The sequence below is a fragment of the Nyctibius grandis genome, chromosome 1 (genome assembly GCF_013368605.1).
Source record: "Nyctibius grandis isolate bNycGra1 chromosome 1, bNycGra1.pri, whole genome shotgun sequence".
NCBI classification, from domain to species: Eukaryota; Metazoa; Chordata; class Aves; order Nyctibiiformes; family Nyctibiidae; genus Nyctibius; species Nyctibius grandis.
In genome coordinates this window covers 111068629-111092978 of record NC_090658.1, presented here as the reverse complement: position 1 = coordinate 111092978, position 24350 = coordinate 111068629, and positions in this window count along the sequence as shown.

The window sequence follows — 24350 nt, the reverse complement described above, 5'->3', positions numbered from 1 at the left end:
TCCACATGGAAAATAAGAGAACATAGTTTGAGGTAAGAGATAGATACCTTATCCATCCTTCTGCATTGTGACAAAATAGACTTGATTCATTTTAGAATACATCTGTCAGATGTCTTGACTACATTGCACTTGTGTATCTAGTAGAAGTTTCTAAATGATCATTTGTTCACTTGTTTTGCTGCCTGATGCACTAATACAGAGATTTCCACACACACACACCCTGCCCTTGAAAATACATAACCTAAATGCAGCTGGCTATAGCTTTGTATCACTGTTTCTGTTATTGGCAGCTCAGTAATGGAAGTATCTAAACCTTGTCATAGAATCCCTATATCACTCTTTTCTGTCTTTGTGGGTAGTTATTTCCCCTCTTTTGTCTTTCTTCTTCCATACTGAATGTAACATTTCTTCTCATGTTCCCCCACCGGTCTTACTTTCCAGATAATTTTATAGCATCCCTGACCCCAATTACAGTTCAGTTGCACGTAGACCTTAGTTTTATAACTCTGAGCTAGAGAAGATGGAATATGCTTTTGCCCCATAGAAAAGGGTAAAATAATTTAAAAGTCTTTTAAAAATATGAAAGTAAATGGATTGTGTTTCTCCAAAAAGTTGAAAACCCTTTTTTTCTTAGTAATAGAATCTGATTCCACTTTACTAGTTAATAGTCACAGTGCTATTTGAACTTCGTAAAACTAACCAGGACCGTGCAGCAGATGTAACTTTATTCACCATCTCTGTGCAACAATAATCAGACCTCAGCAGCTTTGAACTCTAGGCATAGCTACAGTCACTTGCCATCTGCCAGCTGCTGGGATATAAGATAAAGAATACGATTTTGAGTGGACTAAAAGAGTCAACAGTATTAAACAGAATGCGATAGTAAGACTTAAGAAAAAATCATAGCAACTAAAAACATATATTTTATTGTTCCTTACTTTTCAATTCCTTACATTTCCTTATTTTCCTTTCATACCATGACAGTAAGAGATTATATACAAATAAATCAAAGAGTTTGAATTTTATAAAAGCTTTTTTAGCCAGACCTCTTTTTTTTTTTTTTTTGCATTCTTATTTTGGTAAGGCAAAAGTTCTGTTCTGTTCAGAAGTAGTTCAGATAATTTAGGTGTCTCAGTACTGATGTGAAACTCAGTAGATTACACTTGAAGCAATACCATGTAAATTTTGTTTGCAGTTGGTATGAGGAAGGGAAAGCCAATCTCCAGTAACAATATAGTCCACAATTTAGTTCTGTTCTAGTTGCTTTTTAAGGTGGCCAATAGCTGCTATTATAGAGAGCTGATACAAAGGTTTGACAATGAGGCTTAACTGAAAGAGAAGATATTGAGGAAATAATGGAATTTAATCCAAAGAGTGTGGGTTTTTTTTTTATATAATCCTGTCTGTAGTTCATGGATATACATAAACAACCCACAATGTGTGAAAACATATCAAATATCCCACAGTTCATGCAAAACTTTAGATATTACAGATTAAAATCCCCAGTTTAGAAATTTGCATTTAATTCTGTAAAGTATTGAGGAGCTGACTTTGATTCAGGAAAGATCCTATGGGTGAACATACCCATGTACAAACAATGCTAGTCAAACATTTAGTACTATTAATTTGCCTGTATTTTGAAAGCTGCATACTAAGTCATAGTATCTTAGTAAAATCAAACCTTATTTTTATTTGATGAAATGTTACATAATTTTTAAAAAATGCGATATAAAACTAATTAAAGATAGCTTTAATTTTAATAAAAATAGCACAGAGGACCAGGGTTATATTTTTGACCTAGATTCTAAAAAAGGACAGATGGTTAATAAATGGGTGAGGGAATGAGAAAGCAGCAGTGGTACTGGGCCAGAATTTTAATTTTTGGGAAAATAGTTCCCCTTAAAGTGGAAGTTACACGTGCAACCAGAGGATGTCTGAAAGCATTCTGACAGGAGCCATCAAGGAATCTTAAGATCTGAAATAAAAGAATAACGTGAACTCATTTGATAGTGTAATACTGTGCCTTCAAACTGCAAGACAAAAAGGAATCTTTATTCACAGTTTATCTGCCATACATAGCATCAGCATTTCTCATTTTCATTGTATATAGTCTTAAGTACAGCACAGAGAGGAAAAAAGAATCTTGTTATTGAAAAATTGCTATTTTCATTTTTCTTATATTAGCACTATTTTTTTGAGTACATGTGATTATGAAAATCCCTATGGAATATGTGAAAGTATTTTGTTTTACATGAAAATTATAACATATAAAATAAATGCTTCCATTGCTGATTATTTATCTTTGTTTGATTCAATCTTGTTATGGATTTATTTAAACAATAATTTTTCTGTGCTACAGAAATGACATATAACCTTGTTAATTACCTAGGTAAAGAAGCTTTATTATGTAGTTCAACTCTATTAAATGTTATTTCAAGTGATAATTACATGGACTGTGGACAGTGAGTTGAACAAAGCTCCTTTTAATTATAACCAGGAAAGCTATTAAGCCATTTTTCTATTTGAATTGGAGCTTTCATTTCCTCTTATTTAATGCTCTTTATTACAGGTTTCTTTGTACAGAAAAGTTTGTGCTACACCACAGGAACACAACAAGTGGTTTAAAATGTGGTTGTATCATCAAATGTGTTTTTTTTTTTTTGTAAAACTAGTAATTTTCTTGCTGATGTGCCCTATTATGATTTCTGTGTATTAATTTTAAAAGAACTACATATCCCGCTTTCCAAATTTTAAGAAATGACTTAAGATCTAGTGTTTCTTTAGATGAGATTTAATATCAAATTCAATTCTAGAAAAAAATGCTGGGAAGAAGTCATGTTATATGCCCCTTTAAAGACAACTGATCTTACAGCAGTGTAACAGCATCTAGAACATAAATATAACTACAAGCAGGTGCTTCGTAAATTAATTTTGCACTAATTTACTGTTACTGCAAGAGTACATTTTTCCAAGGGGCTGGTTCAAACAGTGCAAAAGAGCTTGTTGTATCTGATAAAAAATTAGCACAGTAAAAATATGTTATTCTATGCCATGAAATGACACCTTTTGAAGAATCTGGGTATTTCTGAGCCATCATACAGTTTGCCTTATTTGGTTCTCAGAACTTCAAAGTACTGAAAGGAAATATTTCCTACAAGCCTATATAAAATCGTGGCAGCCTGGGGCTAGAAATGCCATGGAATAAACAAATGCAGGAGTGATTCTGTGCATCTTATCCTCCATTAACACAGATCCAGAAAAGAAAGCTTATGAGCCTCATTTATTACAAACAAAATTCAGACACCGTGTTTTGTCCTCATTTTTCAGAAAGCCTAAGGAAATGTTGCACATTGGCAATGCTTCTGTTTTGCTTAGCATATTACAGCTTTGTCGCCCCATGAAGTCAATGCTCTAGGCAGAAGTAGATTTCCACCCATGTGGAATTCACAGAAGTATCAGTGTGAGTGCTGCAGTAATTCAGTATTACCTTCATGAATATATTGTCTCCTAGAGAGAGAAGGCAGCACTGAAGAGGCTAGGAGAAAGGAAGAAGTGAAAAAGTATTTCAAGGCAGCTTTGAAACATTTACAAAAAAAGAAAGGAAGAAAGGAAGAATGAAAAAAAAGAGGAAATTAAAATGAGTTTTAGGAAAAAATCCACTGATTTTACAGATGCATAACCAATTCTTCAGAACCCATATCTGCCCCTCTTTATTTTATTAACCTGAATGTCACTTTTTCCATTCAGATTTAGATCATATTGGACAGGAAGACAGCAATAATCTTGAAAGTCTGGTTACCCAAGATAAAAACTTTGATCTCATCCAGTTATTGTAAGACCATTTTTCTGTTAAAATGCTGGGGCCCCAAAGCCCAGACTGGAAGAGTCTAGGTTTTCTCTGTCTTACCTAATTTTTTGTTTATTTAATCTATTTATCTCAAGTGGTGGATTGCAAAAGGGGAGAGATTTGGTAAAACAAGTATCTTTTTCGTTGTCCTTTTCACATGTAAATGCTATTAAGAACAGCTTTAGGTGTCTATCAATTGCAAGATGTCTGTTTGAAGCTGAATGGATATTCTCCTTATCTGCACTGGTTCTGATGCTTAGTAGTTCACCCATTGTCTAAATCCATAGGGTTCTTTTTAGTGGTAAATGGCTTAAGTAGTATTGCTGCCAGGGTTTTACAATGGCAGGCATGGATGTTTCAAAAACATTCATTTTTCATGTCTTACTCCCACTGACTGAAATATTTTGGAATTTTTCCCCATACAGTGTAGAACTCTGGTATCTTTCCTAAAGTTCTCTATAAGAGAATGCAGTGTGTTCCTCTTGAAAGCTATGAATAATTTATTTTCTCAAGTGTTCCACGTTTCTCGAAAAAAAGATATTTTCATAAAATAAATGTTGAAAAACATTTTAAAAATATTACTGTAGAACTATACATGCCTCACAATCCAGTTCTAAATATCTTCAAAAATATATGTGCTTGGAAATTGGCATAACTCGTCTCATAAAAGGGAAGAGTAGTTTCTGGCTAAATCTTGAGCTAATGCAAATAGTTTGATTAAATGTTGTTTACTCATTTAGCATTCTATAAGACACTATGAGGATAGAGACCAAACTGTGTAAAGTTTTTGCACATTTATGATAAAATTTGTCACTGAATCAGCAAAACAAATTGTATGTTGATTACGGACTAGGCTTTGATTCCAAGTCTGAATGTATCTCTACAGGGGAAGAATTGGCTGTAGGATCCACCTATCTTCCTTTGAAGTCCACAAAAGGGACCTGATTAATTTTTACTATACCACTTTTGGCCCCAAACCTGATTCAAATTTATTACCTTCTGCAACTAACCCTTCATTGCTGTAGCCAAGATGCAACTGTGATCCAGTTGTACTTCCTTCTCTGGGATGCCTGCTGCTCCTTATGCCAGTTATTTTATAGCCTTAATTGTATGTAATTCATGCCAATGATCTATGAGTGGGGAGTCACATTTTATTTCAGGGTCCCTAGATATCTATTTACTATTTTCCAAACATCTTCTTCTAAAAGTGTTTTTGTACTGTAGGCCTAGAACTGTGATGAAGTGCTTCCAAGTAAAGACTTGATAGTATCTCCCCATCCATAGTTCCTCATCAATTGACACCACCATAATTTCTTTTCTTTCATATTAAAAGGGCAGTAACACAGCTCATTAGCAACTGGACATGCTCTTCTACACTTTCTGTGAATGGAAGACTAACTGTATGTCCCCAGTTCCCAAGTTCCATTCTTCTCACTTCATTGTCTTAAATAATATTTTCTATCCCTCTGTTCTCCTTAGCTTATTCCTAACCACCTACTCCACCTGTTTGGATCTAAATATACTGTAAAATCTCTACAGAAAAGATGCAATTTGCATACACCTTCTTTTGTCTTTTGAATCATGAAATTGTAAATATTCATCATTCCCTGTATATCCATAGTGTGTACATTCTTTGCTTACCACACAGTGTTCCACTTGTATAGGTATTTTTATGTGCACCGCTTAGATATTTATCAGTCCTCTAGTAAGAAAATAAGAGAACATTTTTTTTTATATAATTTATCATGTAAATATCTTTGTGTGAAACATTCATCTCCCATACTGCACAAATGAAAATACCAAAGTCCATTAAATAGCCCTTATTAATAGTGTTGGTCTTTCACAGTTCTTTGTTAAAAGATGCAGAGAAACAGAGAGATTGATAGTGGCAGCAAGAGAGAGGGATGCCATAATTTCAAGGTACATTGATTTATGTAAAATTAAAGAATTTCAAGAATTCTATAAACCTGTGGGTTTTATATACTTTTTATGAGTTTTAAGCTTACATTTTACAATTATATTTTTTGGTATTAGAGCCTCAGGACTTGTAGCAGAAGTTTCAGTATTTCCAAAATATTTGTGTTAGTATTGAAAACAGATTATTTTTCCTGGTGAATGCAGTTTCTGTCTCATAGAATTGCTTGTTTCTGTTAAATTCCCAGGGACTAGGATCAAGTTATTAGATGGAATATTAGTTAAGAACAGAATTATGTTTGGTAATGCCAGGGAGGCAAGCTTGAAAATGAAACCTCCCAGTTTTTCCCAGTGAAAAAGTTTGTGATTTTCTCTGGTGTGATTGGTTTTTGAACTGCTTTGGACTCATTTTTGAAGTCTTAAAGTTGGCAATACTGGCTTCCCTCACAAAAATTTCCAAAAAAAAAGTCCCAAAACCAAACCGCACCCAAAACCAAAAGTCCAATGTAGAAAGTATTGTACAGAAGCCACTCAAAACATTGGACTTTAAAACACAGGGAAAAGCATTTTCAGGATCTTGGAGATTCCTTTTGGAAGCTTACTTCTTCCTACTCAGTAAGACTAAAATGAAATCATAGTTTAAACCTCAGTGTTGTCTTATGAATACATTTCAACAAAGTTCATTCATCTCCACAAACTAGCAGAGAGCATTTATGTCAGCATTATATAGGTCTGATGATAAAATATGAAACTTTAAATCTCATAGAGTCACATGCCTTAATAGATTTAACACTTATAACCCTTTTAGAATGACACAAAATAACATCATGATTGTACAATTATATCATCAAAGTCTGAGGATTTCTTCCTTAAAAAATAACTCCCTGAGCAAGATCTATAATTTTTAAAACTTTATTCAGATAATTCCCATATTAACTGGATTAACAACACATAAAACTGCTACATATACTTAGAATCATAGAATCATAGAACCGTTTTACTTGGAAAGTACTTTTAGGATCATCAAGTCCAACCATTAACTAACACTGCCATGTCAACCACTAAACCATGTCCCTAAGCACCACATCGACTCTTCTTTTAAATACCTCCAGAGATGGTGACTCCACCACTTCCCTGGGCAGCCTGTTCCAATGTTTGATAACCCTTTCAGTGAAGAAATGTTTCCTGATATCCAATCTAAACCTCCCCTGGCGCAACTTGAGGCCGTTTCCTCTCGTCCTATCACTTGTTACTTGGGAAAAGAGACTGATACCTACCTCGCTACAATCTCCTTTCAGGTAGTTGGAGAGAGCAATAAGGTCTCCCCTCAGCCTCCGTTTCTCCAGACTAAACAACTCCAGTTCCCTCAGCTGCTCCTCATAAGAGTTGTGCTCTAGACCCTTCACCAACTTCGTTGCCCTTCTTTGGACTCGCTCCAGCACCTCAATGTCTTTGTTGTAGTGAGGGGCTCAAAACCAAATACAGTATTCGAGTTGTGGCCTCATCAGTGCTGAGTACAGGGGGACTATCACTTCCCTAGTTCTGCTAGACACGCTATTTTTGATACAAGCCAGGATGCTGTTGGCCTTCTTGGCCACCTGGGCACACTGCTGGCTCATATTGAGCAGGCCATCAATCAACACCCCCAGGTCCTTTTCCACCAGGCAGATTTCCTAGGCCTTCCCTAGTTGGCTCACTCACCAGCTGTGTCAGGAAGTTATGTCCCACATACTCCAGGAAACTCCAAAACTGCTTCCTTTCTGCTGTATTGTATTTCCAGGAGACGTCCGGTAAGTTAAAGTCCCCCACGAGAACAAGGGCTAGCGATCGTGAGACTTCTCCCAGCTACTTATAGAATATTTCATCTGCTTCTTCATCCTGGTTGGGTGGTCTATAACAGACTCTCATCATGATATCTGCCTTGTTGGCCTTCCCCCTGATTCTAACCCATAAACTCTCAACCCTGTCATCACCATCCTCAAACTCTAGACAGTCAAAACACTCCCTAACATACAGGGCTATCCCACTGCCTCTCCTACCTTGCTTATCCCTTCTGAAGAGTTTGTAACCATCCATTGCAGCACTCCAGTTGTGCGAGTCATCCCACCATGTTTCCATGATGGTAACTATGTCATAATTTTCCTGCTGCACAATGGCTTCCAGCTCCTCCTGCATTGGTGTAGATGCACTTCAGTTGGGCTATTGATGTCACCACCTTTGTGGAGGGAGAAGCCCTAATTCATACATGACTATTCTCAGGCGCTTCCGTGGTTTCTAACCCATCAATAACCCTCGTGTCTCTGCTGCTGCATCGCTCTCCATCCCCTACGTCCACCAAGGCAGCAGACCAAAGGATTTATGGCTACTGTAAACTTTTGAAATATTTGGAAACTACTGTATATTTACATGTGCATTCACTTGCATATACAATTTCAGTTGCTACCATGAAAGATGTTTTGTGTGTTTTAATATAAAATCTACATATAAATCCATGTGCATATCAGGAGTATTTATAAGATATAAATGAAGTCCAGAGTGACATTTTTGTAGTATAATATGGCACTGTGGATTTTGCAAATGAAATTAGCACTGCATACTTGTTGATAAAATGTAATTACATTAACTCCACAGATTCATGAAGAAGTAAAATGTAAACAGGCATTTTGACATCTGATTATGTCTTGACAATGTTTTTCATGACTGAAATCCATGTATATGCATCTTAAAAGGTGTTGATTGCATTGGGTAGAGCTGCCTATATTATTTATCATTTTTGGTCTACTTTTATTTACCTACATGTTTCCAGGTTGGCTAATCATCATATTTTTAGAATGTTTGTTTTCCTGTAGTTGAATTTGGTTCACCTCAGTGTTTTTGCTATACCAGTACAGCATGCAGTACTTTCAAGTGTTGTGCTATTAAGGGCAAGTAGCTCTAACAGTTGTGACTTAATTATCATAACTGTAGAGACAGTAAAGTGTTCAACCACTAAAAGTTCGTCATCACTGATGACAGATGGAATATTATTGAATATGCTACTACACTTGTAGTATTTTTTCATGTGTCTATGATGTTTTCTTCTTTAGCCTTTTCTGTTAAGGGTAAAGTTGTTTCATAACCTATAAATACATGGCATATCAGATATGGTAAGATGAACCTCAGTATGCAATTTATATTAATATATTAGAAATTCTTTTCTGTGTCAAATGCAATGGATAGCTTTCCTATTAAATGCCAGTTTCAATATTAAAACTTATTAAAACCAGCACACCACATAACAGCACAATTAATTCTTTTTCTTTAGTCACCATCCTGTTTATACCTGTGGGAATATAATGGAAGATTGGCGAGGAGGATTGTAAACACGCTCAAGTGACTTGCACCTGGGGTATCGAAAAACACATATATCATACTACTAACAGTTGTTTAGTCTTGTGTGCCTGACAAGTAGACCATCTGCATTCAGATAACATAGGCCTGTGATAAGACTCAGGGGAACCTAATTGCTGAGGCCAGAGATTCCGGTCCTGCTGCAAGAAGGTCAAAGCACAGTGGAAAACTACCGCCTGCTAGAAATCCTTTATATACAGGCGAAAGCAGCAGGCCCAGAATCTCTCACTCTCTGTCTAGCAGGAACCGAGCTCCGCGGTGTCTGCGTCCCCGCTTGCGTGCCTTTGCCCCAGGTGCTGCTTCGGAGATCCCCCAGTTTGCGAGGTAACGGGAATAAATTTGCTCTTTGCATTTTATCCGTGGTCTTGTGGCTGTTCCTGCGTCCTGCCTGTGTCGGCTCACACAATACCAAAGTATATTATTATTTGCCTGCTTATGGCGGGCATTTTTAGGCAACTTATATGCTTTGTGCAAGTGACCACAACATGTTTTAACTAGATGGAATGCACATTAACTACTGGCTTAGAACTCTTAAATTTCAAATCTATTAAATACAAGAACATCTGTGTCTTAGTAGCACTATGATGAAGAAATGACCACTTTCGGTCAGTCAGGTTTTCATAATTTGTTTTCAAGACCCCTGTCTGTGATATATTCTGGTGATATCTCTGAAAACCCCTGTCTGTGATATATTCTGGTGATATCTCTGAGGAGAGTCTGATTTATAAACATCAAAACATAACGCTGAATCTCAGCACGGTTTACAACTATTCACTGAGACAGAGCACAGCCTTGTTTGATGCATAATTCTGAACGTCATATTGCTGCAGAAGGCATAGGATATTGATAACTGAATGCCATGAAATACAGTATCAGCAGCAAGTTGATCACAACTTGGTATTTTTTCAGATTGACTTTATTGCCTTATCTCAATTGGCTATTTTTACAAGGGAGATGGGGGATATAACTGTATTTTATGATAAAAGAACTTGTATTTGGCACCTCCTTTCTTCTTATAAGGCAGGAATAATCTCTGCAATAAAGCAGTGTCCTTTTTAAGGAGAGATACATGATAGCTCTTTTTTAGCTAACTTTTTAAAATAAATGAATATGAACATACAGTTCCTGAAAATTCTGGAAAATATTATCCTTACAAAGCTTTTATAATGTTTTTGACTAACATCAGTAATTACCCTTAGACATTCTATAATGTTGATATATGTTACTGAGAATGACTACAAAGATTGGTGTTGTGACAAGATTAGTAACAATCATTGCTGGGAAGCACTTAAATACCACGTTAAGAAGTTTGATATAAAACTTCAGAGTGGCATTCAATATGTGTGTATCATGATAATAAGACTTAAGGAGATTTACAAAAAGGAATTGAGGATATGTTAAAGTATTCAGATTTTAAGCAATGAAGCATATTAAGGTGTTTATGATTCAGATGCATACTCAAAAGCCTTCATAAATGGATTCCAACTGGCATCTATGAATAATCTCTGCTGCTTCTGCAGTGGAATGAATTGAAGTAATTGGCATGGTAAGTTCTCCCTATTTTAATCATTTCACTGTCATTTATTCCTCCCCACCCAAATTCTTGCTTTATCGTGAACATTTGTAGCAAAACTGAAACATGACATTCAGTCTCAGATGTTCCTACTGATTCTAAGCGTCATCTTGGAGAATCATCATAAGAAAAGGAACTTTTTCTTAAATGTATTTTCTTAATTACATCATTACTAAGAGCAACATTTGAGAGTGCAGAAGGATTTTCTCCTCAAGTCACACAGGGACACATTTAATGTCTTCTCAATGTAGATAAATAGTATTTTAACTTAGACCTAAGACATTTTCTTCTGATAATGGACAAGATGGCCCTTACCTCATTTACACCACTTAGCCAAAGCTGAGGAGTTGGCATTCTCAGTCCACTGAGTGCACAGAACTTCACTGCAAGTTACACATTTTGTCTCAGCATCAGGCAGTGATGAAAAATTAGTCTTCATGGCTCTTCAGTTGCTCACTTCTTACTGTCTGACAAAAAGCTAAAAGATTCCCTTGACTATAAATGAGATATATAGGAAATATTTTCAACTCTCTCAGACAAAGCAATTAGAACTACTATAGATTCATTTGTCAGTTTAATATATTTCAGAACTCACACTTTGCTTATATTTCACACCATGTTTTTGGTATACAGAAAGAATTTCCATGTACTGGGTGTTGGTTTTGAATAGCATATTTGCTAATGCAGGCTATGCTGAACAGACAGTGACTTGGTGTTTGCCATCTTACACAGACTTTAGTAGCTGAGAAAAAAAATAAATTCAATTTAGAGCAGACAGAGGAACTTAATTATTGACTTCTTTTACTTCTAAGAAAATTAATATGAAAGACATTTTAATATACTTTGTTTTAAAGAACAGTTCCTCATGTACAAATTTAGCTTGGATAGAAAAAAACAAGTTGCCCACATAGAATTAAAAAACAATGTCATTTAAAAATTACATTATAAATGAAAACATAAAAGTCTATTAGTTTCAAACCATAAACATTTCACAGAATCACAGAATGGTTGAGATTGGAAGGGACCTCTGAAGGTCATCTTGTCCAAGCCCCTGCTCAAGCCAGTTGCCCTGGACCATGCGCAGAAACCTTTGGAATATCTCCAAGGACAGAGAGTCCACAACCTCTCTGGGCAACCTGAGCCAGTACTTGGACAGTCTCATAATATAAAAGTTTTTCCTTTTATGCTGACAGAACCTCCTACATTCATCCTTAAGAAGAATTCATACCTTTTATTCTCCCAAACATGTTCTCCTAAAAGAAAACAAAAATAACTCCTCACAGCAAAAGACACTAATCAGCCAGTGGTTTCATGCTGTACCCTTATGAGAAACTATTCCATTTTATGTATATAGAATTGCTTTGCTTTACTTTTTAGATATGGATGGAACAAAAATTAGACATGTTCTGTTAGCAGAAAGGCAAGTTGGTCCACAGTTTTCCCAGAAAGAACTTTGGGTTTACTTGCCTCTCCCAGGCTGAATCCTCCCTGAACCGTAATCACAATAGATCTGGTCGTTGTTGGATGTAAATCAGTACAGTTCCACTGCCATCAGTTATTTACACTAGCTGAAGGTCTTGTTTAAAATATATTCCCCAAATTACTTCTTTATTTATTCATTTGGGACAGGAAGGCAAAATATATAAAATGGAAGTTACTAGAAGGCAGTGCACTGATCTAGAACTGTGAAAGAACGGGAATAGGGATGGGACCAGAAAAAGTGTGGGAATGAGAATATGAGGCTGGACATATTCTCAGGGGATGAAACTATTCTTCAATAATGCAATCAATACAGGCCATGCACTCTGTTCATTTGTTTTAAGCTCAGTTTAATATTACCAGACTGAAAACCAAGAGACTTTTATAATCCAGAGAATGTAAAATAAATGAACAGAAATGCAGTCATGTCTGATTTCTTAATTAAGACAATTCCTTTAAAAGGTCCCCACTGTGTTTTCAATTATTTTTAACAAGAGAGATTGTTTTATTCAGAATTACATTATTAAACACATTATGAATTACAGTAATAACATTAAAATAGCTTAAAAGCTGTAGGAAGTGTCCCATATGGCTAGAAAATTAATCATTTTTTACAGTGATATGGAATTAGAAGACAGTTTTGTAGAAAATGGAAAGTACATTATCAAAAGCCATAACAAATAAACAAATTAAAGGAAATACCAACATTATTAGAGAATGAAACATTAGCTCTGCAACCAATTAAACAGATGTTTGATTTTCAGCAGATAAGTTATCTTACAAAAGTATTTGGAATATATGCTGAAAATGAAGCTCTGTTGTAATAGTTGGCAAAGCCGAGACCTGTGTTTTTTGATTTTCAATTTAAGCATACTACTTTAATAATGCTAAAATAAATAATGTCTTTATATCCAGGTAACTTTAAGTATGGCTATAAGTCTAGCCATAAGTTAATAATGGAGTGTGACACATTCAGATAAATATTTGAAGTAGTAAAGGATACATGTCAATGCCTGACAAACATAATTAATAAAGAACAGAATATGTAAGAGGAAAATATAAGAAAGAAATCTTGGAGCAAAACCTAAAGAAGGGGTGTAAATATTTCCTATTAAGATAGAATTGCATATTAAATGTGAGACCCTTAGGCAATAATATTATAGTGCCATCCCAGAAGCATCCTGAGCTTGTGCCACTACACTAAGACTATAACATGAAACAAAGAGCTTATTTTCATTGTCTCAGTTACAGCATTGAAAATAACTCAGTTTGGAAAGCTGTATTCAAATAAAATTTCCCTATGATTTCAATGAGAGTTTGCTTAAGAAAACAGTATGAAGTAGGAAAAAATAAACAGGACAAAACAATGTCATTTCCACACACTTCATAACTATGTCTCATGTCCCACCTAAAATCAGTGACAGAACTGGATGCTACCAAGCATCCTTTTCAGCTACCCCTTTGAACTGGGATAGCTGGAAGAAATGGGTAGGCAAAAGCTGTATACGAGATACACATTAACCAATAAAGGCTGTCATGAGAAGCAGCAGAGTGCTGGTGAGGACGGTACAGTTCTCAGAGTTCTCCAGTTCCCAATGCAAACTCCAAACCTAGCCTGCTCTGAGACTACAGAGTGCAAGTTACGACACCCGCAAAATCCTCCCAGACTCTCTTAATCCGTGTCAGGGAGTCAGTCATTCTTACACATTTTTTTCTTCATTTAATGTAGTTTTTTATTCTTCCATTGAGCTGGAAGAGAAAGAATGCCAGCCAGAACAGAACTCTAGGGAATTTCCTTACTGTCAGCACAGAATTTCACAGCAACAGGGGGGTTTCGGTGGTGATTGAATTAAACAGGGAGGGAGAAAGTATACAGGCAGCCCTTTGGGGACCACAGTTGCAGGGGTGCTCTGGATGGTGGAGGGAGCTTCCCTATCCCTATTCAGACTATTTTGGCTTTAATGTCCTCCAAACCTCTTTGTTCCTCAACAGGCCAGTTTCTGTCCTCTGGTAAGTGCAAATGACGGGACCTATTTTAGGCCCTGCTCAGAGTGCCCAATAGGAAGACAAATTCTTCCCCCCCCATTCCCATTTCTCCCTATTTGTGCTGCTGTTTTCTTGTCAGGGACAATCTGACACAGAATCAGCAATTCTGTGATACTACTTCCCCTAGCTGTTTACACACTTTCAAAAGCCTGTATGTGCCTTTCCTAGAACCCTGCTATCTCCATCATCATTCACAGCTGTAAGGTATATAGGCTCAATACCTTTACCATGTTTAATAGACCACTTTGAACTGTCTGCTCTGGTACAGACATAAAGCCTCTAAACTATCCCTGTTGCACAGTTTTTAATTCTCTCCACAGGAAAATTTACTGTTCCGTGCTCTCTGGGATTTGACCCTCCATTTATTTGTGTGAATAATGAAGCAAAGAATTCTTTCAGGCTGTCAGCTACAGTATCTGTCACTAAATTCCCACTCATCCTTTGTTGAGCAATTCGAGTAATTCCTGACAGAGCTCTTGGCTTTTTATATATTTAGGTTACTTGTCATGTTTTATATTAATTCCCTTGCAATACTGTTTATTATTTTCATTGCCAGTGTTGCCATTCTGCATTTCTCTTGCATAACTGACCACAGAACTCATGAAAGAAACATGAACATAAAACCTAGAGATGTAAAACCTTAAAATGATGAAAAAGGAAGAAATGTAGTGCAGCAAACAACCAGGCAAATCAGTATCCCTGTTCTTTACCTAGGTCCTTAGGCATTTCATGCTGACAGTAATGAATGAAGAACCAGCTCAGATAAATCAAAGTCCTCTCAAACTCTCATATCTTTCACCCTATTTTAGATTAATTTGTGGAGAAACTTCCATGGATTCTACAAAACCTTGCAGAATGCCTTTTTCTGAGCTTCATTTCAGTTCAGAAAATTTCAGTAGGGTCTGTATTTGGTTTGCAACAGAATCTACAGAGCCCCTAAGTCTCTAAGATCAAAGCTTATTTTTCATAGTAAAGACTGCCTTCATGTCAGCTCCCTGCTACTTGCTGAACAAGTTCCATCCTGAGGAGGTATCACACTGTAGCCCTCTAGGAATTTCTCACATTTTATCTCAAGGAACAGTCAGTCTCCTTGTATGAGTTCCACCTGCCCAGGGTGCCCCAGCCAAAACACAGTGAACAGCCAGTCTTCCCCCTGTTGCTCAGCCATACTCTTCTGAAGGAAGATAACATACAGCAATCTACAAAAAAGGACAAAAACTATTGTCCATGACAAGAATACCTGTGTAATTCAAAGATTTCAAGTCTCTATGTATACTTATCATTTTTATCTCTGGGATAGAACTATTAAATAAAATCCTAAGGCCCTGATAGTTTTTAGATTCCTCCTTCTTTTTCTCAGTTCTTATCATGTACTTCATATTACTTTTTGACAGAGCCTTTTTATAAGCTGACACTTATATTGGATAAGAAAGCTATACAAAACTATATCCAATAATATAACTCTTAACTGATTTGCTTCGTGAATGCTACCAAGATGCAAAGTACAATTAATTTAATAGATTTTAAAAGCAGAATTTATAGAATCATAGAATGGTTTGGGTTGGAAACAACCTTAAAGATCATCTAGTTCCAACCCCCCTGCCATGGGTAGGGACACCTTTCCACTAGACCAGGTTGCTCAAAGCACCATCCAACCTGGCCTTGAACACTGCCAGGGAGGGAACATCCGCAACATCTCTAGGCAACCTGTTCCAGTGTCTCAACACCCTCACAGTAAAGAATTTCTTCCTAATATCTAATCTAAATCTACCTTCTTTCAGTTAACCACTTTTTAAAATTAGCAGTGGAAGTTAGGTAGTAAGTCCTAAAAGCACTAAAATTATCCTTTCCTGTTATTTAAATCTTACATATATGACAATGAGTAGTTAAATATACTCCTCCTGTCTGTTGCCCAGAATTTTTAACATGAAAAGGAAGGACTTTAGACACTTGAAAGATTTACTACTTGGAAATAAACGTTCAAAAGAAGCAAACCATTTCTTTATCAGCTGTGCATGATTTCAAACTGAGCACATCCAACTATTTTACCATTCCTCAGATTTCCTAGACTTGGATTATGGCCTGCTCTGCTTATAGTATCTTCATTGCCCTTGATGTAAGAGTAAAAAGTAGTTAATAGTTAAAATTAGCTAGTAAGTTAAAATCAGCTTATCTTGCATAAGAAGCAATAATTCACCTTAGTTTTGTCCTTAACAGTCATACTAAGGTCATCACAAACATTTTCTGACTTACATCCACTACCTTATCTATATAGTCCTATGCATTTTTCTCTTAGAAAACCATAAACTTGAAAGTTGAATACATTTAAATCTTTCTGTATAAAGATCAGACTCCCCAGCATGTTACATGTCCTGGCAAAGGAAAGCCATCTAAAAATTAATCTGGTTTGTTGGACTTAAATTGTACTTATAAGTCTAGTTTGCAAGAATGCATACATACGCTCCGCATATTTACAGAATTATGTCTGTTCAGGAGTATAAATCTAAGTCTTCTAAAAACATAAATTGAGTGCAGTAGTGGAAAGCAGAAGGTGTGAAAAGATAGGTTGTGGTAGAGTGAAGTCTTTGAACTGTTTTTTTTTTTCTTAAAAAAACCTCACTGGTGCCAGTGACAATATAGAATATATATCTAGTCCAATCCCCCTGCCGGAGCAGGATTACCTAGACCATATCACACAGGAACGCGTCCAGGCGGGTTTTGAATGTCTCCAGAGAAGGAGACTCCACAACCTCTCTGGGCAGCCTGTTCCAGTGTTCGGTCACCCTCACTGTAAAGAAGTTTTTCCTCATATTTATGTGGAAACTCCTGTGTTCCAGCTTGCACCCATTGCCCCTTGTCCTGTCAAGGGATGTCACTGAGAAGAGCCTGGCTCCATCCTCATGACACTTGCCCTTTACATATTTATAAACATTAATGAGGTCACCCCTCAGTCTCCTCTTCTCTAAGCTAAAGAGACCCAGCTTCCTCAGCCTCTCCTCATAAGGGAGATGTTCCACCCCCTTAATCATCTTTGTGGCTCTGCGCTGGACTCTCTCTAGCAGTTCCCTGTCCTTCTTGAACTGAGGGGCCCAGAACTGGACACAATATTCCAGATGCGGCCTCACCAGGGCAGAGTAGAGGGGGAGGAGAACCTCTCTAGACCTGCTGACCACACCCCTTCTAATACACCCCAGGATGCCATTGGCCTTCTTGGCCACGAGGGCACATTGCTGGCTCATGGTCATCCTGCTGTCCACTAGGACCCCCAGGTCCCTTTCCCCTACGCTGCTCTCCAACAGGTCTGCCCCCAACTTGTACTCATACATGGGGTTGTTCTTGCCCAGATGCAGGACTCTACACTTGCCCTTGTTATATTTCATTAAATTTCTCCCCGCCCTACTCTCCAGCCTGTCCACGTCTCTCTGAATGGCTGCGCAGCCTTCCGTTGTGTCAGCCACTCCTCCCAGTTTTGTGTCATCAGCGAACTTGCTGACAGCGCACTCTATTCCCTCATCCAAGTCATTAATGAATATATTGAATAGTACTGGTCCCAGTACCGACCCTTGAGGGACTCCGCTAGACACAGGCCTCCAACTGGACTCTGTCCCATTGACCACCACTCTCTGGCTTCTTTCCTTCAGCCAGTTCACAATCCACCTCACTACCCCAACATCTAGACCACACTTCCTCAGTTTAGCTGCGAGGATGCTGTGGGAGACCGTGTCAAACGCTTTACTGAAATCGAGATAGACCACATCCACAGCTTTACCATCATCTATCCACCGGGTTATGTCCTCATAAAAGGCTATCAAGTTGGTTAAGCATGACTTCCCCTTGGTGAAGCCATGCTGACTGCCCCTAATGATCCCCCTATCCTTGATGTGCCTAGAGACAGCACCAAGAACAAGTTGTTCCATCACCTTTCTGGGGATGGAGGTGAGGCTGACCAGTTTATAGTTACCCGGGTTCTCCTTCTTATGCTTTTTGAAGACTGGAGTGACATTCGCTTTCCTCCAGTCCTCAGGCACCTCTCCCATTGCCCACGACTTAGCAAAGATGATGGAGAGTGGCCTAGCAATGACTTCCGCAATGAATTATAGAGAGGTCTGATGCTCACTGGAAACAACCTGCGTAGCTGCAAATGAATGCACAGATTTTTTTAATGTATAGAAGATTGTTGGCTGCAAGCTGAAAAATAATACCAGGAATAATAATTTTTTGATTGAAAAATTTTTGGAAGACAGATTGGGCTATGGCAGTTGAAAAATCTGTACCTTTTTAACGCTGACTGCAATATATTTCTATCATCCTATTTTACTATTCACATTAGTTCCACTGAAATCATCATCTGGGCAAAGGAAAAATACACATGCATGAAAAATTCTTTTTGATTTATCAGTATGTAAATCACGTGCGTTATCCAGCTCTTGCGGCCATTCAAAGACAAGTGGAAACTATCTGTTCAGTTCTATTCAAAGTTAGAGTAATTTTGTGATATCACTGCAGACAGAGAATAGAAATGGAATATAATTATATCTGGCAGGTTTTTTTAAAGATATTGAAGCATCAAAGTTAGGAGGTAAGTTATTTTCCTCAGTTCTCCGTAGGTCCATGGAAGGGAAAGAGGTGAATTCCCCCCAGGAATACAGGGGAGTATTAGGCAATCATGTTCCCAGTTCAGACGGGATGAATTCAGAGACCAAATTAGAAGTATGTCGTGTTTACACATAACCTCCTTCTACTGTTTTCTTTTACCATTTAGTGTATCTTAGCCAACTTAGGTCAATCAATGCTTTACAAAGCAATTTGAGTATCAGAAACATCAGATTAATCGTCTGCTTTTGTTAGCACTAATATTGTACAGTTTGACAATCCCTCTTGCCTTGAAATACTATTTTAAGATTTTTTTTTTATTCCTTTTTTAATTCCCTTGAGTGTATGTCCAACAGCAGTTTATGCTCTAGCTTTTATACTAGTAGTCTTTTCATTAACTGCATGGGAGTCTGTGTATAATAACACCTCCGGATTTTAGAACATTCCTAATCCATGTTCTCAATGCTGTATACTGAGTCTTGTTCCTACGTTTTTAAATTCTTTAATGAGTCTCCTCCTTAAAAAAAAAAAAGTATTTTGATACATACTGGTCAGCAAGATATAAAAATCTTGTCCTAGCATCTACTTTCAATAGTTTCTTTATCATGAAAGCACACTAACAGGATGAAACCATCTGATAAATATATGCCTTTATTTTTTCTTTATTTTCAGGAGCTTTCAACAAAAGAGCTCTTGCCTATAGAGATCTGGTTTTAATTTTAACTTGTATGTAAAAATTAGTTTGATCACGAGACCTCATCAAATTAGTTTTTAACTTCCATCATAGAAATATTACAGTCGACGATGTAATGAACGGTCTCTTGTTAATGGTATTTGGAAGTACCATAGATAGATAGGGATTTGTAAATGAAGAGTGGCATGCATTGCAAGTATACAGATGCAAATAAAATCAGTCTGCACTGCTACTCTGTAAATGCATTGTTTTTTTCTCCAGAAAAACTGTTAAATTGGGGAGAAACATGGAAAACAATGAAGTAATGAGGAGAAATTAAACATTTTTTCATGTTATGATGATTATGTTTTATAAGGGCATGCATTCTTCTTTGCTGACAATTAAAGGACATTATGAAGTTCTGTAAAATAAAAATCAATGTAAAAAAGAATGCATGTTGGAGGATTGTTTTATTTTTAAGTTGGCTAGATAATATAGTGTACAGAAAGGAAGGAAGAAATGATCTTCCTAACCCTTAGTTTCTAATTGATGTGCAATCTGGAGGGGAGGTTTGATAGCTTATCATAAGCAACACAGAAATTGAAATGGTCATCTCAGCTTTAATGCAACTTATGTGTGTATCCATACTGGAGTTCCCAGAATTATTTCATTTGTGTCACTGTCTCCTTAAAAAGGTCTTAAAGAGCTTGTGTTAATAAAAGGGATAAAGCAATAACAAAATGAAAAATAAGAAAGATGAGAAATATATTCTTCTTTATAATGCCAATTTGTTACAAAAAAAAAGGAAACTGCTATACTAAATTTCAGCATTTAACAAAATCACTCTAGTCTTTGTTTACAGTCAGTATAGAAAAATGGGAACTCAGAAGTAATTTTGCCTCCTACTAGGATAGATACCTTATTCAGGTCACAAAAACTAAATACAGTTTATAAAGTTAAAGTTAAGTGGGATTAACTATACTCATTGTTTGGAATAATAATACTTTAATTGAGTTTCAGTTTTTTTATTTATTAAATGCACCATATATGTTAATTGAACACACTCTTAAAATAGTCTTCTCTCACCTGATAACTAAAATAAACAAGACTACTTAAAAGAGTATCTTCTCTTTGTATATAATTTTTTATTTATCACCAGCTTCAATTGTAGACTTTGGACAACAGTTTTAAAATTCTAGATTTAGTGTAATAATGTATGGCATCTTTTAAATAATATGAGAAAAATATATGCATATATAAGAACTCTGAGTTACCAATTAACAGTATTTAAGCTAAGCTGTCTTCAACCATATGAACTGTGAGTAGTGCTTATCAGATTTTAATGCTGGGAACTCCCCATCTCCAACTGTCTCCTGTCTCCAAGACAGGTCAGCAGGAAAGCACCTGAAAAGCACCCCAAAGAAATCCCAGCCAGTCAGTCAGCTTCATTGGATGCCCAACTTAAATGCCTCTGTGCAAACGCACATAGCGTGGGGAATAAACAAGAGGAATTAAGAGATGTGCACATGCCTGCAGGGCTATGAACTTATTGGAGTCATGGAGGTGTGGTGGGACAGCTCCTATGACTGGACTGTTAGAATGGAAGGATAGGAAGGGGAGATGAGGAGGCGGTATCGCCTTCTATGTCAATGACCAGATGGAGTGTATGGAGCTCTGCCTGGGGATGGATGAGAAGCCAACTGAAAGCTTATGGGTCAGGATTAAAGGGAGGGCAGGGACAGGTGACATTATAGTGGGGGTCTGCTACAGACCACCTGACCAAGAAGACCGAGTAGATGAGGCCCTCTACAGACAGATAGGAGTCGCCTATCTGTCACAAGTCCTGGTACTCATGGGGGACTTCAACCACCCCGATGTCTGTTGGAGGAACAACACAGCAGGGCACAAGCAATCCAGGAGGTTCCTGAAATGTGTTGATGATAACTTCCTTCAACAAGTGATAGAGGAGCCGACAAGGAGAGGTGCCATGCTGGACCTTGTTCTCACCAACAAGGAGAGGTGGTGGAGGATGTGAAGCTCAAGGGCAGCCTTGGCTGCAATGACCATGAAATGGTGGAGTTCACGATCCTTAGGGCAGTGAGGAGGGCACACAGCAAGCTCCCTACCCTGGACTTCAGGGGAGTAGACTTTAGCCTCTTCATGGACCTGCTTGGGAGAGTACCATGGGATAAAGCCCTGGAGAAAAGAGGGACCAAAGAAAGCTGCTTAGTATTCAAGGACCACCTCCTCCAAGCTTAGGAACAATGCATCCCAACAAAGAGGAAGGCAAGCAAAAACACCAGGAGGCCTGCATGGATGAACAAGGAGCTCCTGGACAAACTCAGACACAAGAAAGAAGCCTACAGAGGGTGGAAGCAAGGGAAGGTAGTCTGGGAGGAATACAGGGAAATTGTCCGAGTAGCCAGAGATCAGGTTAGGAAAGCTAAAGCCCTGATAGAATTAAATCTGGCCAGGGGTGTCAAGGGCAACAAGAAAAGTTTCTATAGGTATGTCAGTGATAAAAGGAAGACTAGGGAAAATGTGGGTCCTCTCTGGAAGGAAACAGGAGACCTGGTTACCGGGTATATGGAGAAGGCTGAGGTATCAATGACTTTTTTGCCTCAGTCTTCACCAGCAAGTGCTCAAGCCACACCACTCAAGTCGCAGAAGGCAAAGGTATGGACTGGAAAAATTAAGAACTGCCCACTGTAGGAGAAGATCAGGTTCGAGACCATCTAAGAAACCTGAAAGTGCACAAGTCTGTGGGACCTGATGAGGTGCATCCATGAGTCCTGAGGGAACTGGCAAATGAAGTTGCTAAGCCACTATCCATCATTTTTGAGAAGTTGTGGCAGTCTGGTGAAGTCCCCACTGACTGGAAAAGGGGAAACATAACCCTTGTCTTCAAGAAGGGAAAAAAGGAAGATCTGGGGAACTACAGGCCAGTCAGTCTCCTGGTATCAAATCTCAAATTTCAGCCATACTAGAAGATCTGAATAAGTAACAGTTACAAACATTGTTCACTGCCTCAGTTTTACTTGGGAATTGCTTGTCAGGCTTCTTGTCATTCTTCAACAGTTATTGCCAAAACACAGAATAGAAGGTTGTGTTCCTATCCTCCGCCACATGTAATGACTCCACTTGTTCTCTGGAAACAAGTGATTCTTCAAACAAGCAGACATGCTACTGCCCAATGCAAAACATCAATTTTCAGATCTGGTTTGAGCACCAGGCACTGTGTAAAATCCATTAATTTGAACCCTCTCTTCAAGAAAAGAGTTATATTAATGAAAGGACTCATGAGAACTCACTAATAAGTCTATTTTTTAATTCACCATTAAGAAATTTTATGAGGCCATCACCAATTTATTTTTTTTGTACTTTGATCCCTTCATTAGTATTTTTGCACTAAGATAAAGAATCCTTCATTAAAGTATTGTTGAGAAAACACTGGTGTCCAGCTTGTGATTAAATTTATTATTAATAAATGAAACAAAAAATTAAAAAGGTATTACAGCTTTGACAATAGTAAATAATATTTTATAATTAAAAAAACCATCTTAAATGTATGGGAGTTTAACTTGTCAAACTGAATATATTTAATTGCAATCTATTTAAATAAGATTTTTAATCAGTTCTGGGAAAACTAACACAAATTTGCAATGGACCAATTTAGGATAAAAAATAAAGAAAAATGAGGGGAAGATTAGACATAGAGGGAAACTGGTGATGTGGCCTCAAAACAGGAGGCCAATGGCAACTTAGAAAACAAGTCTGTATCTGCCAGGAGAAAAAAAACATAAACACTATGAAAGCAGAGAGAAGACTGAAGGTCAGGTGTTTTTATTGATTAGTAGTCAGAAATACCCATTTATGTCAATGCAGGTTTCTACTTAGAACAAGACAGCATGATCTCACCACTGCAAAATTGCTAAAGCACAAGTCCCACTGTGATGCTACTCCACAGAGTGACTTGCCCCTTTAAGTTACAGATTGTTGGCATGTGATATCACCTATCATTCCTATAGTAGGGCACATGGGACTGATGAAAGATACAACCAAGGTCATCCTTACAACTTTGTGAACAATATTTGTCAGCTCTCCAACCCTCAAATGTGCAGCAAGGTCCTGAAAGTTTTTAAAGTGGAATACAAAATCCTTCCTGTAACTTTTTGAATGAGAAGAATTAGCACCTCCCCTGCTTTGGAAATGGTACTTGACACTTTGACAGGTGTTTGCCTTGATGTCAGAGATATCTGCACTGGTGTAAATGTAATTAATATGTACTCCAGTTGTAAGCCTCTGAACGATCTTCATTTACAGAAGCATAACAGTTATCAGTTGAATGTCAGCTGGAAGTCAAATTCTCAGATGGTTTTTCCAGTAACGTGTAGGCACGATTATAAGAAAATGCTGGAACAAGAAAGTACCATTATAGCATAAGGTACCAAAAGTGGATGATTAGCAGGGGAGAGAGAAAGGATATGATAAGTAGGTAGACTGATGGAAGCGATGAGACCAGAATCATAGAACAGGCTGGTGCAACAATAAGGAGTAGATTTTTGAATATTTTAATAAGTATTAATCTTAAGCATTTATTCAAATGCCTTGAGTACTCTTGTAAAGCTTCACCGAGAACTCAAAACATGTTTGTAATACAATCTTTACACTTAAAGTGCATATAAAGAGATTCCCTGAAGTGGCATACTTTCTCATTTCTGCTACAACTTTTATTTTAGTTTTCTGCTGGTGGGGTATATAACTTCTGCAGCAAAGTTATAACTAATTGTCTTCGTTTAGCCCGCACCCAGGGCTAAACAATAACAGTTTTTCTC